The sequence below is a fragment of the Corapipo altera genome, unplaced genomic scaffold (assembly GCF_003945725.1).
Source record: "Corapipo altera isolate COAL_440 unplaced genomic scaffold, ASM394572v1 24b, whole genome shotgun sequence".
NCBI classification, from domain to species: domain Eukaryota; kingdom Metazoa; phylum Chordata; class Aves; order Passeriformes; family Pipridae; genus Corapipo; species Corapipo altera.
This window is the reverse complement of record NW_020884888.1, coordinates 11291186-11310141: the sequence shown is the minus strand read 5'-3', so window position 1 is coordinate 11310141 and position 18956 is coordinate 11291186. Positions and strand designations below refer to the sequence as shown.

The 18956-nt window shown below is 39.6% G+C and overlaps 1 protein-coding gene across 5 annotated transcripts in view; it reads left to right on the top strand.

Moving 5' to 3' along the window:
* The window catches only part of VWC2 (von Willebrand factor C domain containing 2), a 55239-nt gene that overhangs the window by 8995 nt on the left and 27288 nt on the right, over positions 1–18956 (top strand). The gene's annotated exons all lie outside the window — the stretch shown is intronic.

The window sequence follows — 18956 nt, the reverse complement described above, 5'->3', positions numbered from 1 at the left end:
ATCCATGTTATTCTTTTCTGGTTTTGAAAAATAATTCAAATGTTTTTCCTTGAATGGAGATGGAGAAGAACTGTGTGTGGATGGTGTCTTCCTGATACGAGGACTCAGATCTTCCCTTGACTGGGATGGACTCAGTTATGACCTAAGGGGTTTTTGTTACCCAGGAGACAATTAGGATGTTAATATCATCTATTCATGTGTCTTGTGGATATAAATTTTACATGAACTCGTTGTGGCTATGTTTTATATAGGCACACAAAATGAAACTCAGGTTTGTCATGTTATCCACCTTTCAACATGAGCAGGAAAAGTTACTTTTGTTTAGAATTCTTATTTGTTCCCCTTTCGGAGATTCTTCCCTCCTTCTTTTTCTTTTGTGTTTTTTTTTTTCTCAAGGCAAATCAAATGTACCTTATTGAGCTCATTTAATTTTCATAACTAAATGAATTAAACTCCCAAGTTTAATTGAATATTTTTCATAACTAAATTAGACAGAAAGTCTCTCTACTCCCAGCAAGAGCTTGCATTAGATCAAAGTCTTGGTCTATTTAGAGGAAAAAAATTACATGACATACTAGCTCATCACTTATAAAGAAGAAATGATAATTTATTAATAGAAATGAAAGCTGCAAAATCTCAAATGAAATTATATTTAAAATTAAAAAAGACATTTAAAAATATTCAGATAATGTGCAGACATCTGTTATTTCTCTTGAATAGGTAGGTTTCATTACATTGGCTAAAGCAAACTGATTAAAATTGTGGAAAAGTTGGGGGAGGAGAGAGTGTTTGGCATATGATTTCCACAAATTCAAGAGCAGATGATAAGGGATAGTTAATTGCATTGGAGGAGTGTCATTTGTATGGATATAAAAGTAATTGCTTGCATCCCTTAATTGGTTGTTACAACCCTGAAGGAATTTGTTCTCGGCTGTACAGCTTAAGGGCGCTGTGTTTTTGGAGATGAGGACAGGCATTTTTTGAGGCATTTAGGGACAGTTCCTGAGAAAGTCTGAATTTGGAAGCTGGTGATGTGATAGCTAGCCAGTCTGGAGGATCCTTTAGCATTTGTTTGATGGTAAGAATCTTTGTGACATGGTCGCAAGCTTTTTGTGTGTGCCATACTCTGCTGCAGTTCCCCAGGTTGAAGTGACTCTCAGCAGGCAAAAGGTCTGTTTTCGGTATCAGGGATGGAGTAACAAACATAATGCATTAGCTGTCTGTAGTCTTTCCCACTGAGTTTGTCCAGTAGTCTTAATGCTATTTGGAGCTGGATTGACTTTCAATCGGTGCACATTCTCCCACAAGCATCAACATAATGCATAGCAGTAGCAATCTCCTGGTGGTGGCTTGCTTTCGGGTTAAGATGGTGGAGCAGTGTGGGGCTTGCCTGTTTACACAGATTCCCTGACACTTTTCCCAGAAATGAGGCCTTTTTGAAATATTGTACGTAAAACATATGTTTTGTTGTGAGGAAGCTGCCTTTTCTCAGACTGTTAAAGCTGCATTACCTGAATTCTGCCTGCAAGAAGAGAGTTGTCTTGTACTCAGCCTCTGAATCCCTAATATTACTTGCATATTCCTCGGGTATTACCATGAGCTGGCATCTCTGACCCAGTTTCAGACCAAGGTGACCAAAGCTGCCTTTTTCCAGTGAGCTGTACTGTCACTTCTCTGCATGTCCGAGAACCAACAGTGGCTTTCCTTGTTGGCTTTTAGATGAAGGAAAAAAAAACATTAGCTATAACAACAAAAACCAAGATAGTTCAGAAGCAGATCAATTTTTGTGGTTCAGCAGCTTTGGTATAGTATAGAAACTTCTGAGGAAACCTCTCCACCTGGCAAGTGCCTTTTAAAAAAAAATGGGTTGTTTGCTTTTAGAGCTAATATTAAAGCATGGGACATGTGCAGTTCTCAAGGAACTTCAGTGAATTTCTGAATGTTTTTAATTAGATTGGGGAAAAAACCTACTGAGCAGGGTAACCTACCTTGCCTCATCCTCTCATTTTCAAGCCTACTGGAACAACTGCGCTGTGAACGTGAACTGGGGAAACAGTCATTGTGCTGTGCTTCAGGGTTGATCATTGCAGTGGTGACATCATGTTAGTGATCCAAAAAGAGCTTTGGGTGATGGACAGGGAGCTCAGCCATATAACTTGAATGGTGGGAAAGGTGGAGCCATGGAAAGCATACAAGTCAGGTAACTGCTGTCATGATCTGCATCTCAGCCTTGGTAGAGCAAGAAGGGATGGGAGGTGAAGTTTGGGTTCTCTACTAGCATTTGTATTTTAAAAATGCACACAATCAAACTCTGATTTCCCTCCCTTTCCTGCCACTTCTTAACATACACCACCTTCCCAACTTGCCTGGTTGTGGGTTGCTGGCAGTGAACCGACAGTGAGAGCTGAGCAGCTACCTCTGTCACTGGTCAGAGCACATGCAAATGCCTGATTAAGAATTATGGAGGAAATCTAGTGAAAGCTTGCGATTATTAGAAATAACTGAATTCAGTGTCTTGACAGGTGTGAGACACGGTACCTTACCTCTAGTGGGAAGGAGGGTGTGTAGTTGACTTCTCCAACCTGTTTTCACAAAATTGCTGGCAGCCCTTATGAGGAGGGGCAGATATGTAACTGCACATCAGGCTTACACGATTTACTTTGAATGTAAGAGGTAGAGAATGGTAAACTTGTGGAGTAAAGAATAGTTGTATGTGTAGGATTTAATGATCTTCTATATCACATCCTGACTCTCTAAAGGGAACATAGATACTTCCATAGCTGAAGATGTTATTTTCTTCTTTGTGGGCAGGGACAGGGAGTACTTTAAAGAAATATTTGCTCTGAAAAGTATCGTATAGAAGGGATAAAAGATGACACCTCACTAGGAAAATCTAGAGATGAGGGGAATTTTCCTGCTTTTTATATCTTAAGTCATTGCAACTAAGGCAGCTGTTTTGTCTTTGTCTTATATAATGCTGTGCAAGGAAGCAGAGTGAGGACAGAGGGGAATGGAGGAGAGGCTTCCTTCTCATGTGTATTACCATGTTGAGCTTCATGCTTTTGAATCAGCACCATCAGAAAAAATGTCCAGGAAGTTAAATCTAACTTCAGAAAATTGCATTAAGTAACAGGTACCCAGTTCAGATCTCCATCCTGCTTTACCGTATTAGCATTGTAGTTTCTTCTCTGGAATCCGTCTCTGTTCACAGAGATATCAATAAGCTTAGAATCAGGTACAGACATTCCCACAGTTCATACAGGGTTCAGGGTAAAGATAATAGGAATACAATTCCCCTTTCATTGGGAAAAGGCTGGGCACTTGTCACTCGTGCATTTGGGGCAGTGGAAGGGGGTGGGGGGAAATACTGGTAGCGAATTACCTTGCTCTAGGTTAAATTACCTTGGTTGTGTGTTTGACTTCTGTTTCCATCAGTAGAGCCCTAATAGGCATACACAGATGAATGCTGCTTTGCCTAAAACCCACAGCTGTGGAGCAGTCGATGGAATCAAGGGTGACCCCGATCTTGTCTTTGCAGGAAGATGAGATTAAACCCGCAACCCACATGGAGCCTGGAGGGGGAGACGTCATTGGTAGACGTCCCCAAGAGATTTTTATTTCTTTATATGGCTGAAAGATTGCCCCAAATAAGATCAAGTGGATCCTGTGTCCTTTCTAGCATTTATCTGTCTGTGTGTCAGTGTTGCTTCTCTGTCTACACCAGGGAGAGCTGGGCTTCTCCTTTCGGCAAAGGCTCGTAGCTGCGCAGTTGAAAATAAAAACACTGATGCCCAAGGACGATAGTGTGTTCTCAGGGCTGTAACATCTGCAGATGTCTTGTCTGTTCTCACTGGCTGTGCAAGAGGGAGACTTTACTCTGATTGCAGTCATCTCAAGTGTCTTAGGTGGGATGAGTCAGTACCTCATTTCATATTTGGGTTCATAGTTACGATTGAAATACATGCACCATTTGGTTGCAATGATTGCTGCTAGTAAGGTGCAGGTCTAACTTGATATGGCCAGGGACAGTGAGTGGTCATGGTTTTGTATACCTGAGCTGTGAGGTTGACTCACTGAAACTTTAGTACTTTGGTACCTTTACGTACAATTACGGTGTTTAGGCACAAGATGACTTGAGAGTGCTTCTGAATGAGAAGTGAATGAGACCTGTGTCTGTGGGAAGGAACTCTCAAGGGGGTAGAACCCTGATAACCACTGACAGAGCTGTCATCTACTGTTTGTACAATTGTTTGTCTCACTGTGGGACTCAGATCTGTTAAAAAAAGGTTGCTGGTCGAGGCACTACTGTTGCCCCTGTAAACAGTCATTCCTCTAAAATCCATGTGGAGAGAGGCTGTGTTGGACTGAGAGACCTCTCTTGCCATAACAAGGATGAGGATGTTTATTCTGGACAGATAAAGGGAAGCAGCACCTTGGCAGCTCTCATGTGAGCTGGCTGTTTGCTCTTCTCGGCAGCCCCAGCTTTGCTCAAGCACCGTGGAGAATCTGACCTGTAAAATTTAATGTCCTTTTGCAGAGTGCTTAAATAAAATATGATATGCCCTTGACAATATATGCGTTAATCTCAGCAGTAAAGAAAATATCATCATGGTGTCTAGGTAGAGGTCAAGTTCAGGTATGTTCAAGACAGGACTGTTGCAAACATCAGGAATGTAGCTGCTGTGAAGTTTAAGCAATCAGTGCCTCTTTCTCTTTTCATTTTAAATGCCTTTTTCAGTCATGCTTTGACAGCTAATTTATATATAGCAAAGAAGACCCAGAGGTTTTAAAGCCTGAGAGTGGTTCTTAAGCCTACATTATAAGGAGGGGATCAAATCAAATGGCTATGGTGTAATATAAAATGTAGGTATCATAAAATTATTGTTAATTCTAGTTGATAAGTATTTAATTTATTAAAAAAATAGTTTGATAGAATGTACATTAAAAAGCAATAACCTAATAAAGAAGAAATCATTTCAAACTGATACCATTTCCAACCCACACTGTCTGCACCACTATGTTTTTATTTCCTTGTAATATGTCGTTTAGACATTTGAATACATGTGTATGCAGGGTAACATTTATTTCATGTTTCTGTGTCCACGGGTTGCTTTGCTAAAACTTCTATGTAGATTTCCCACTGTAATAGACTGTATTTCACAAAATTATTTATAATACGGGACTCTTAACCAGGAAATATTAATGTTTTAGGGGGAATGAATGTTTCAGGGGGGAAAAAATACCATTAAAGTTGCATGAACAGCTGTATGTGATTGAAATTGCCCAGTGAATATGCAGGTAGGTTGAAAAACTGTAGCAGATATTTTGGCAGCCATTTATTAAAAACAAATAACAGACTTGCTTCTTTTTGGCTGCATTGGGCATTTAAAGTGGCTTCCAAATCTGGTAGGTGAAGTTGGTAAACTCATTGCAGTAGGTTTTGTTCTTGATTTCTGTTTTTGATGAAGGTGAGAGGAAGTTTGGTCTGTGTTGTCTTAATTCAAGGAATTCCTTTAAACTCATTTCATCTCTTTGCTCACCTCTCCCATTTTCTCTCCCTACTGTGGGAAAGTTGATTGCTACATAATTTGTCTGTACTTCCTGTCCAGAAATCTCAGAATTTTATTCTTGTGCCATTTTTTCCACTTAGGTCTGAACCTGTTTAAATGTGCATGGATGACCACGGCAAAGTGGGCTGAGCAAAACCTTGTGTCAAAACCACAGAGGGCTTATTGTTTCCAACATAATAACATATGATATATAAGCCACTGTTGACTTTGTGTTTTCATGTTCAACTGGCTAAATGGTGGTAGGTGTTATTTCCTCTAAGGGAATGTAGAAGTTAATGTACAAGTTACGTGGACTTTCACGGTATATGATTATTTTCCTCAATATAGAAACCTATCAGAAGATGAGAAGGATCTGTCTGAAGATATGGCAAAAGTATCCAGTTATACTAAGCCTAGATCAATTACAAGGATAAATCAATTTATATAGTGTATGCATATTTATCATGTGTACACCTGTATATAAAGTGTGAATTATTTTTTTTTACAAAGAGGCCAGAATGCTCTCAGTTGGGAATTCTGCTGTCAAAAGGCAGCAGTAAGTGTCCCTGAATTATCATGTCCCATGATTTTGCTCAGACACGAGGACAATCAGAAGTTACAGTAACCTTGGTATTTAAAGTGGTACTTTATACTTAAGTAGGAAGATGTAGAAGAGCCTATTAAACTATAAAAGCAGTGTATCCTATAAGGTTTTCAGAACTCACTTTGCAATATTTTATCATTACAGACTGCTACAGTGAGCCTGAAAAGCATTTCTTCAGCAGTCAGTTTTTCATCTCTTACCTGCTACTGCAGACTCAACTCATATGTCACAGCTAAATTCTGTTGTATCAGTCACTTTCATGGCAACTGCTTGCAGGGGGTGTTACTTTACTGTGGGTTGAAGCAAAAGTTGAATTATGATGTGCCCCAACAGTTGTTTAATAGTGATGGTTCCAGGTGAGTGTGGGAAACAAGCAGCCAGTTCCCCATGGTGGTCAAAGCTTGTGTGTGTCACAGCTACCAGGGTTCTTAAAAGATATTTTACATCAACCTCAGGAGCAGAAAGATGAATATGCTTACTGTGCTGAGATAAAAAAAAGAAACACTAAAATCCTGGGATAGGAGGAGAAAAATAACCTTTCTAGCAACTTCGATGTATTTAAAAAAAAAAAAAATCTGATGTATCCTGTACCGCTCATCACAAGAGTTTCACATATTTGCTATCCTGCGTGGGATGCTCATTCTGGTTCAGACAGGAAAGTGCCTTTGTGCTAATATCCACCAGTATATTGGAGTAAACAGTGTGCTATGACTTGATTTGTGTTTCTTGACGCCTTCTCTGTCACATAGAGATGCATTTGTGGATTTACTTGTTTTCTAGTGCAGCAGCTAGCCTGTGCTCTCCAAAATGAAGTCATTGGTTGTTTTGGGTTTTTGTTCCCTTGTTTGTTTTATATTTTTAAGTTCTTCATATAAGAATTTTCTGAGTTTATATTGCACGTTTATATACCCACACGTGTGGAGATAGTTTAGATGTTAAAAGAAAAAATGGATCCCAGATCTCACATTATGGCCCCCTCCTGCTCCACGCATTGCTCACAGCACTTGCTCTTTGCTGTTTGAGGAAAGTTCAGGAAACATTAAAGGAGTTGCTTTTTTTCCTACACCCAGTATTTCTTTTTTTGCTGTTCATTACAGAAAATATTTCCAGTGTTAATTTTGCTCCCCCATTCTGCTATTGGATGTCTGTTTTAATTTTGTATCTGTCACTAGCTGAAATTGTGGCATACATTTGGGGGGCAGGTAGGATTCCAAGGTCTGAAACACTTGTGTGCATCTTGCTATGTGCTACATGCTTGGAGTAATATTCCCTATCAGTAGAATGCTATACTGTTTGATTAAATTATGAGCTCTTGGATTCTGAAACTCTGTCTTGCTCCAGATTGAATTACCATAGGTTAATTCATTATCCAGTGTTAGCTGAGCCACTGTCAATGTCCATGTGAGCTCTTAGTTGTGTTCTTTGCAGATAATCCTGTTTGTAAATAGAAACTATTTACTAGCTAGGTGCTACAGTGATGCAGTAATAGGACTATATGGCTGATTAGTATTTTGCAGCGTGATCAAAAGGAGCAATAAAGAAAGATACCTTGTGTGTGTTACTTTGTATTCTTTTGCATTTTTTCATTGGTATTTCATTATGTTAAGTGAGGCATCCTAGAGTTTGTTTGGCTTTGAGGGGAGATGGAGGCTTATATTAAAATGTTGTTAGTATATCTCTCTGATATAATAACGATTGCCCTCTGATGATAAATTATGTAATCAAAATCTCCTTTTATGTCTAAGTGCAGTGTAATTTTCTCTGCTTATTTGTTTTCATAGGAAGTTGAGGTTTAGGCATTAAGGAAGATGTGAATTGGTCCGAGTGACTTACTGATTGATGGAAGCAGGGAATTAGCTGATTTTGTTAAACTTCATTTCCTTAACACTTTGCTTTTCTATGGTTGTGCTTTGCAATCTCAATAGTATTTCCAAGCAGTGCGAGATTGCTAATACAAGGTTTGTCTTAACTCAATGTGACTCCTCTTTTTTTAGAGTTTGTTGTAGGTCTTGCATGAGCATGGCAGCAGTCTCAGAAGTTTTCTTCATCCTGTTTGAGCTGTATTTGTAAATAAGTCAAGATCTGATGAACAGGAAAACCTGTTTCCTTTCCTGACATCAGTTTGACCATGGGCTGACTTGGACACATCTGCCAGTGTTTGGAAAAGGGTTCTAAAGGAAAAGCAGTGATTGGTTCTTAGGGGAGAGGCTAAAAGCTTCTGATATCTTTTATTAATATTCATAAAATTGCAGTGCTTGTCTTCCTTGTTGCTCTAAGTAGTATCTTACTGTTTCAAATTACTGCTGTGGGGATCTCCCCTACATTGTGTGCTGTGAGAGTCCTAAATAAGGTCCCTGGGGATTACCTTTGCCCAGCAGGTCAAACGTCTTTATCAGCTGGAGACTTAAGTACTTGCCTAATTTAAAACCTCGATCTTTAAGGTGGAAGGAGCTTTTACTTTGTGAACCTTTGGGTTGCTTCCATGGGGGTAATTATCCATGCAGGTTTGCTTCCTTGAGCATGTTCAGCTGTACAGCATCAGTGATTAAAAAAACCAACAAAAAACAGAACCGAAGATAGAAAATAACACATTATAAGTAATTCCTTACCTTCCCCAGCACAGTTACCATAATGATTAACATTTGAAAGCTGATAGGCAATCAGAAACTTGGATTGCTATTTCCATTTGGGAAAGCTCTGTAATTTTTTTTTTTTTGCTGCCTACACTAGTGCTCATTAAATTTTCATTAGAGGAATGACTTCCTACTGGTAAACATCACTTTCTTCTAAATGCCCTGTTCTTTTGCTGAGTCTTCACCTCTGTTTGCTTATTTCTGTGCCCATAGCCCTTGGATAGGGGCCCATTAAAAAACTGCATGCATAAATTCAAGCTTACCTTACAGTCTTGTAGATGATGAGTGATTTTTCTCCTACATCATTTCTTCTCACATTGCAACACACTGCCATTGCACGTTGGTTACTGACCACTTTCTTTTAAGTACTTCGAAGCAGCAAGTCACACACTGTTTATTACCCGTGGATAAGTATCTTCACCGTGTGCTCACCCAACATGTGATTTAATTTTTTTTTTGGTGTTTTTTTATTTGGTGAATAGCATTGAATAAAGAAGATCTATATCCAAGCAATTGCTTTTGTGTCTCCTGTGTTTTAAATACTTGCAGTGTTATCTCCTTTCTCAAAGGTAGTTTCACTGAAGTGTGGTGTTAATTGCTTTTCCAGAAAAAAGTAAAGCTGTTACTTGCTGTGCTCCAAAATAGTTTCTGTTCCTTTCTGATATGATGCTTCTCAAGCATTTTGAATTCGAAAGGGAAATCACTGGTTAAACTTGGCAGTTTTGGGGGAGATACACAGTTAATGAGTCCTGTTAAAGACAGAAGAGGAAGCAGAAGTAGTGACCATTAATAATTTCTTATGAAACCAAGCAACAAGGCAGCACAATGGTAAATGAAGTTCAGTAAAACTGTATGTCACGTAGTGAAGGAAATTGCTTGGGTATTTTGATGACCTTTCGTTAAGATTTCTACTAAGTGGGTTTAGTTAAGTATCACTGTGAAATGTTGTAAGTAAGCACCTGTCAGGCTTCGTTAAGAAAGGCTTGCATTTATTAGAAGTACACTATTATATAAAGACTGGTTCCTCCCACCTGGTTTGTATAATCTTACGTATTTGCTGAGCACTCAGCAAGAGGAGGTTGCAGAAGTACAGAAAGAGCAGCAAGAAAGCTCGGTATTTCCCTGTGAGAACAGATGAGGTCTCTAGTAGTGATAGGACATGAATTAAAAATCATGCGATAAACTGTGGTACCAGGGGAGAGGGATAGTAGCAATGAAAATCATCCCTGTGCTCACATTGCAAAGTCAAGAGAGCAGCAAGAAAATCAAAAAGCATCATACGTAGCGTTTTTAATGCACCATGTAATTAACCCATGAACACATTGCAGAAGTTAGTGCTGATACAGTGTCCTAGGATTAAAATAAAGATCATATCTTTGTGAGGAGGAATAAAATATTTTAACCTAACTACAGCAAAACTGCCTAGAATGACATGCCGTAGAGCCTCGTAGAAAACTGTTAATTTTCACAAGAGCAGAAACATAACATTATTGTTTTCTACTGTCCACGTCCTAGAGCTTCATTTTTGAACTGCCTCTTTTTAAAGCCCTTTTCAGAAAAGCAACTAGTCTGTGTTCACTTTAGTCCAGCCAAACCCATCCTGGAAGTATGTGTACTTTCTTTTAAGGCAAGAGAAGAGATTTTAAAACAGCAGCAATCGTTTTCTGACACAACCATTGCACAATCACTGTGTTGTGTGCTGGGCCACAATAGCACATTGCTCAGTACACATAGATGATGGAGATGAGACCTAATAAGGATACCTTCTGGCATGGTTTGGTTTCAGCTGTTCTATCAAACCTTTATTTAAATGACCTAAAGGCAGGTCACTCATAAACTGCTTGTGTAGTAGCTATCCATGCCATCTTAAGACTTCTGAGATTGTCAAAGGACTCTGTATTTGTGGTTCGTGTGTGTTTAATACAATCTACTGAAGAACTAATTGAGAAAAAAAAAAGGCTCAGAAGCAAATAAATTATAGCAGTTTATGGAGTTATTTGTTATGTCAATGTAATAGAGAATGTGCCACCCCACAATGGAAAACTAATTATTTTCCTGCCATGACAGCATGCTAACCTGATATATTGTTAATGAACGGATTAGATGGAAGTTTGGCAGCTACTAACATGAGCGAATGATTGTTTTTAAGAACATTTCATGCTGATGTCCAAGCTGGGTGGTGATGATGACAGCTTATAGGCAATTCTGCATTCGTTATTTAGTCTCTGACCCCCCTCACCCCTTTCTCTCTCTCTCCCCCTCTCCTCTCTCTCTTCCTGCCCCCCTCCACCTCCTTAGATAATTAAATCTAATTATACATGCACATCTCTAAGCACTCATACATAACCTGGAATACATGAGGAAGCCTCATTTACCTTGTTTGTAGCCTAAACATTAAACATGCAAGTTGGGTTTTGATTTTGGTGTGTTTGAATAAGGTATGTTTTCCTTCTCACGTGGCTGTCGTTTTTTGCTGTGATTAGATAGGCTGCTAAGACATGGAAGAATTGTCAGGTCCAAGTGTTGGGGGAAGCAAGGTCCAGGTTTGCTGCCAAAGGCTGCCAGGCTTGCTGGCGAGCAGGTGTTCAACGAGTGTACTGTTTATATGCCTGTGGTGCTGAAAAATAAACGCTTCCTTGGATTTTCTTGCTGGCAGCTTGTTCAGCAGAGAAGTTTTAACCGTTGTGCAGTTTTCATTATGAGCAGGTGATGTATTTGTCAGTATGAGAGGACTTTTTAATTTCACATCAGCTCAGTGTTTAATCTTCACTCTTCTTAGTTAAGTTTGTTGTGACAGATGATTCTTTCCAGTCAAAATGACTAGAGAGTCAAGTCAATTATCTTTAAATACATGGGGTTTGTATTTGTGCCTAGGTATGACTGATTAGGCTTTGGCTCCGAGGTCTTCTGCAGTGCATACTCCCTCAGGGCTCTGGTGCTCTCTCCCTGCCTGTACTGCTGTCACCTGGCTATGGCTGTACACCAGAAGACGCTTCCATAAAAATCCCTATGGTATCAGCTAAGTGGGGAGGCAGTCTGGAAACTTTTACGGACCTGAAAGCAAGTTTTGGGGAAGGCAGAAATTTTCTGGACTCTAGTTTTGAGCACTGCTACCAGATAAAAATATTCAGGGCTGTGGTGGGTTTGACTTTGGCTGGATGCCAGGTGCCCACCCAGCTGCTCTATCCCTCCCCTTCCCAGCCGGATGGGGGATCAAGTAAGATGGAAAATAGCTTGTGGGCTGGGATAGGGCAGTTTATTAAAGCAGAGGCAAAGCGAAAGCTTGTGCATGCGAAAGCAAAGCAAAAGATAACAAGGTTTATTCTCTACTTCCCATTCTACTTCGGCCACCTCCAAGAGGCAGGGCTTCAGCACACGTGACAGTTCCTCAGCAGGCAGCCATTGGAGACAGTGAATGCCTACCTTCCTGCTCCTTGCCTTAGCTTTTATATCTGAGCTGACATCGTATGGTATGGAATATCCCTTTGGTCAGTTTGGGGCAGCTGGCCTACTTGTGTCCCCTCTCAGAATCTTGCCCTCGATTGAGGAAGGAATATTGCAGTGCTGATGCTGTGCTCAGCAGTAGCCAAAACACCAGTGTGTTATCAGCACCCTTCTAACTACCAATGCAAAGCACAGCATTGTGAGGGCTACTGTGGGGAAATGAACTCCAGCTCAGCCAGACACAGTACAAGGCCTAACAGTTGAAAGAAGGTGGAAATCTCCCCTGACACCGGTCATGTCAGTGGAATGACATACATGGGTTGCAACATATGGACAGTGCGAAAGGAAACTTTATGGATTCAGATGACATAAAGCCCACTTATGTTTACCCCAACCTGGGATCAGCTCCAAAGGAGGTTCTCACCCTTTGAGGTCCACCTGACAGATTTCTAGCCTCCTGGCTAAGCATGTTCTTTAAATATGTGTGCGTATACACACACACATAAGTATGTGTGTATATATTTATGTATATATATATATACATATGGTATAGAGGTCATCAAACACCATTTTTAGTGAAAGCCATTCCCACTTTTCAGACTATCTCAAAACACTTACATGGCAGTGGGCCATGGCCATCACTCTCTTACCTTGCCTTGCAGACATTGGGGACAAATTGTTAGTAGGGCCTGTTGTGATAGGACAAGGGTAATGGTTTTAAACTAAAAGAGGATAGTTTTAGACTAGATATAAGGAAAAAAATTTTTATGATGAAGGTGATAAAACTCTAGAACAGGTTGCCTAGAGAAGTTGTTGATTCTTCATCACTAGAAGCATTCAAGATCAGGTTGGATGGGGCAGTGAGCAACCTGCTCTAGTTGAAGATGCCTGTGTCTGTGGCAGGGGGATTGGGCTAGGTGAGCTTTAAAGGTCCCTTCCAACCCAAACTATTCTATGATTGTGCATGCAAAGACAATAAGGTGGGCTGCCAGTGGACTGGCAACTGTAATTTCCTTCCTGCTTTCCTGAGGTGGTTGGTAACTCTCTGTAACATTCTTATCCTTCCATCTGGACTATATCACCATATGTGTGGGTGAAATACCTGCTCCCGTGGGCCCACAGATCATTGCACGCTTGTTTTTCAGAGAAAGCTTCAGGAGTACTGCTCAAGCTGCAGAGCGTTAGAGGATAAGAGGTTGCCTTGATATTACGGTCCCTGAGATGAAAGATGACATTTTGGTTGGCTGCCTGAAGATGTGGGCAGTTGTCATTAGATGTGCCTAGCTTATACTGTAATGCATTTGTTACAGTTAGGAGGCTTGAAACCTAGTATTTGTATTTCTTTTTTGTTGCCTTTTCCTTTTTTTAATAAGTGAAAACAAAGGTTTGGATTTAATCATAACATTTCTACAGATTGTGGTGAATCACCCATAATTCACCTGACTGTGACTAATCCACGTGAGTTGGAGGTCCCTCCTTGGCTGCATGCTTGTTGCAGTGAGGGTAGCTTTGGATTGAAAATACAAGAGAAAGCTCTGTAATTATAAAGAAGCCTGAAGATGCATTCCTAAATGGGCAGGCCCATAGAAAGGTAAATTCACATCAGTCACTAGAGGTTAGCGTTAAAGTAATTGTAAGGTCAAATCTCTTCTTACTATGTAGTGAATTGTCGGTAAGTTCAGGCTGTGACAGAGGTGAGACTTGCATACAATGAGTAAGATACGGAGCTTAAATAGTTGTAGTGGGTCACTTCTTACATCCTTGTTACCTCTTGTTTTGATAGACTTACTGCTGATTTACCTCCAGATAAATGACAGGATGATTTGATCTGTTGTCTTCTGTTTTCCCTTCCTTGCTTACTTACCTGCTTTATAATTAAAAATCTCATTTCCTTTTCAGATTTGTGGGTTATTTCTTTAGCAGAGTTCATATTGAATAGCTGTTAACACAATTTTTAGTTGAGGGTTGGGATCAGAATTTCGATATACAGATACTGTTACGATTCTGTTGCGATTCATTGTTTTTTGTAAATCAGCCGCTGAATATATAGGAAGGGGTGTCCATGTGTACGAGTGCATCTTGCATGGAATCAGAGACATAAAACTTGCTCACCAAAGCCTTTCCTGTAACTTTGGTGTAAGTCCCTTCAATCACCTTTGAATAGTCCAGCCAAAGAACCACTGTTTGTAAAAGGCAGATCTTGCTGTGATTTGAATTAGAATATTTAGTTATTTTGATTTTTGGAAGATATGTGTTTTATTAAAATAAGGACTAGCCTTTGGTGCCTAATTTTTCCTTGTGGAAGTAGCATATGTAGATCTAAGTCTCAAACAGAAAGATGGATCTATTCATTCATGAGCATCCAGTGCTTGGCCAAGTGGAGCTGCCTGTCTGTGTTAGGTATGTAACGTTTGCTCATAGAGATCTGTGTAAATTAAATTTTTGGCTGCATGAGAATGCCAGGCCATGGGTCTACAAGAAAAGATGCTGCCAGTTGCTGGAACCCACTGAGGCAGCCTTAATCTTCGTGGGTGTGATGTGACTCTTGAGGAGTTGCAGTTATCTTCTACCTGTGAACTTGCAAAATTGCTTGTCTTTGGAGTTGTGATCTGTGCTTTGTTCATAGCAGATTGTGCTTAGCAATAATTGGCACTGTGTCTAATCCTGTCTGGTTTAGGACATGGAAGAGAATTATATGACATGACAACACCTGGAAAATAACAGTAGCCTCGTGTGAATGTGATTATTCATCAATATGGGTTTGAACATTGTGCTACACGTCAAGGAAGGAAAAACAGAATTGATTGGAAGGGATGGAAACCTCCTAGATTACAGGGAGAGCATGGCGTCTCATATGGACTTTGAAACTCTAAAATAATGAATTTATTTTCAGCTGTTGGATTTTTTTATTATATTTACCTTTCTAATTCCAGCTAAAATGGTGTTATTTAAATGGCTGTTTATGGAAGAAATGGCATTTTTATTTTGTGCTGTTTCAAAGCCTGACATCTCCAGAATTGTTTTAGTGTGACAAACCAGCCTTAATGATAATTAAAGAGAGAATAGCTTAGCATATATGCATATGTATGTGCTTTCATCATTTTCATAGAAAGACAACTGAGTGGTTCCCAGCAGTGAAATTTCAGTGTCCGTTTTCCATAAAGAAAATTCAAGAAATACTTAAGAGTACCCCAAACCCAGTATTTTCTGCCCTAATGAGTTGCATCTGCAGGAATACCAAGCTGCTGAATGAGTCAGTATAGATGCATTGTTCAGGAATTTGATAACATGACATAGATTTATTCAGTCAACCTCTAGTTCTGGGTTGTTTTTATTAGGAAGGTCAGTGATCTGTCTGAGCCTAATTATCCCATCTGGCAAGTGCGCTTGAGGCACACAAGTTTCCTGCAGTTTGTGTACACAAAGAAGTGATGTGGTTAGCACATTATTTATTCAGCTGTGACTCCTCGGATGAACAGAAAGGTATCTACTGGCAGCTGTGTTGCCCAGGATAGCCTTAGATGTGATTCTGGGAAAGAGTTTGCATCTCCGGTTTTATGGGGAGAGCTTCCTCTAGTACTCTGCTACTGGGACTCTCATTTCCATCCCATTTTTTTTGTTTTTAACACATTCTTTTAATGGTCTCAGGGCACAGTTAAAACCTGTGTGTTGGTTCAGAACTTCTTTTCAATTTTTCAGAAATTTCTTTCATTCTTCTCGTACCACTGAAACATTAGGTGGACTTCTCAGAAAGACCCTCAGTTCTTCAAGCTGCAACATCTTACAGCTAGCATTGTCTGTTTTGAGTCTTTGTACGGACCTCCACAAGTACAATATATAGTCAGCCCAGCCATCTCCAGTCCAGTTTAGCCACACAGTGCCTCTGTAACACATAGAATTAGTGTTGGAGAAGAATGCTTGTGGAGCAAGTACCAAGCACACTGGTCATGTACACACAAGACATGGCCAAAAAAGGAAATTACATGTTAAGTCTTGGGTATTGTCTTGGCATATGAACTGCTAAACCCCTCCATTTTTCCTAGGGCATCCATTTAAAATGTCAGCCAAAATTAATATAGATTCTGACTGTCAGTATATTTAAACCTTCACCAAGAATATGTGCAAAACTGAAATCTTTAGAGAGGTCTTTATTAATAAAACCACTCAGTCATATGCAATAATACAGATATATATTTTAAGACATCCATTTCCTTGCTTCGTAATCCTATTTCAGCTCTGAATAGAACATAATATAATTCTGACTGGAAAATGTTTTAGATAAATCTAAGAATTCAGTCAAAACTGTATTTTCTTTATCTGCTGCTAAGCTCTTTCATTAGTGACTCTTGACAAAACAGTGCTATGTAAAAGGTGGCAGTGAAACTGATAAAAATCCAATTTTCTTTGTTTAACCACAAACAGGTGTGCAGTTTGCATATTTTCTCTCTGAGCTTTGAGACCACTGGCGTTATTGCGATAGGTCTGTAGCTATCAGGTTTGCAGCTTGAATTCTGTCACTAGCCATTTTCCCACTGGTATGAATTATACATATTCGGGGAGGCACAGAACAAAGCCATGCCTAACTGTGATAAAGATTACATGCACTAGAATGATAAAAGGAAACAAAATATTGTTTCCCAGGAATGTGCTGATATGTAGAGGTTTTGAAACTCTGTAATAAAGGAGGGAAATCTCAAAGAAAAAATCTTACCTCTTTTTTCTTTTTCCCACCTCTGTTTAGAACAATTTCATAAATGAATAAAATAAGAGTGTGCTGGCCCTTGTTATGTCCTCTTAAACATGCAGACTTGTAGAGAGAGTAAACCCCTGCCTTCTGGTGCTGCAGTGAAAACATGGGCACTTTTTCTGGTATCATTGAAAAGTGAAATGTTTCAACAAAAAAATTACCATTCATTTGTTGGAAAATAGATAGAAAAACTCTGTGATACCTTGGCAATATGGAACAGAGCAATACTGTTTCCTTTCCTGATAAATTTGCTTTGGTACACTGGTCTCTTGTGGATATTTCTTGATCATCTAAGCTGGTCTTTAATTTTGCCACTGTCTTAGTTCAAATACCACTTAAGTGATTTAAGGAAAGGAGATGGATGGTATGGGAATGAGGAAAAAATGAGAGAGAAGAATGAAGGGGAAGAAAGTGGAAAAGGAATCAAGGAAGATAAGAGAGGGAGAATCATGCACACACAGTTAAGAAAAAGGTTGTGCACCCATAGCAGGGTAGGCAAGATGCACTTTTACTGCAGTCTGATGTATGTTGTTATCTGTGTTTGGGGGAGAAGAATATACCCAGCCGCATGGTCAAGTCCAAATGTTTGTCAAGTGAAGAATTAGGGAGTGTGAGATATAGAAAGCAGAGCCATGGTGGCCATATATTCTGCACAGACCCTGCCTGCATCTGCTTGACTGGCTATAACCCTGCAAGGCAGACGGGAGCAAACTGTGTGGTACATGCATCTCTGTCTTCCCTGAGTCCATTCTGCACTCCTGCAAGCATCAGATTTATTTCATTGTTTTAATCATCCTCAACAAAGTCATCCATCAGCATCTTAATACTTTCCTCCTACAGTAGGAGCTAAGCAGCCATTTACTGATGAGCTTATTGAGATTTTAGGTGCGTCTGATAGTGTGGCTTTCATCAAAGCACAGTTCTGTTGCTTTGGCAGGATATTTTTTTTATTTTTATTTTTTTTAATGTATGAAGCAAAGAGGGACCTTGGCACAGTTAAATGCTAATTAAAAAGGGGGGGAACGTGGTGGTAGAGATCTGTAGTCAGTATAGTCAGTAGAGGCACTTAAAACTCATAAGGTTTTTTTGTTGTTGGTTTGGGTTTTTTAATTAGTTATTGCCTTTAGTCATAATGGATTTTCATGACCTTGGAACTAACTGTGAACAACAGAGGAACTTAAGGAAAGGTTGAATGATTTTACTTCTGAGTTTTTTTCTCTGGGTGAACAGATAAGATGCTTTTCATTGTTGGCAAAAGACTTCACTGCTTTAGGTTGTAAAGATACCATTTTGTCTTCTGCAAGCACAAAAATCACAAGGAAATAGTTTTTAGTTTTTTAAGAAAGGGAAGGAAAGAGGAGAAGCTTCTCCTTTGTTCTAAGGTCAGCAACATACATAAATTCTGTGTTATGTACTTTAGGTACTCTCAGATTTTCCGTGTCTAGGATAAGCATCCTGAGCATGAGTAACTCAGAGAATGGGGACCCAAGGGCATCGCATCCTCTGTATAAGTCCATGAAATCGCTGTGCTTTGTTGTTTGAGGGAAGACCATGATGCCCAGTTCTGTTTTTTATCATCAAAGCTGGTGTCAGCTGGAAAAACAGTTGAGGTTTGGGGAATGATTTGCTTTTTCTTCCACTTTCATTTTAAGGACATGCCTTCTTTTTCAAACAGGAGTTTCTGAAACAAGTATTTCTGATGTCTGGTGATACCTGTAGCTCATCGGACTTTTTTGGCAGTGGTAATGAATTCGTTGCTTGGATAAAATGACTCCCCCTCAGCTGCCTTTGGGTGTTTTTATGTTTACTTGCATAAGTAACTCAAAAAGGATTTCTAGCATAGGTTTCTTGACCAGATGAAGCAGTGTACCTCAGCATCTCAATGCCACCGTCCTCAAACCACATGATCAAAAAAATCTCTTCCTTAGGGAAACTTCCAGTCTCGGGGCAGCTTTCACTACTTTTGCAATTGGCTTATG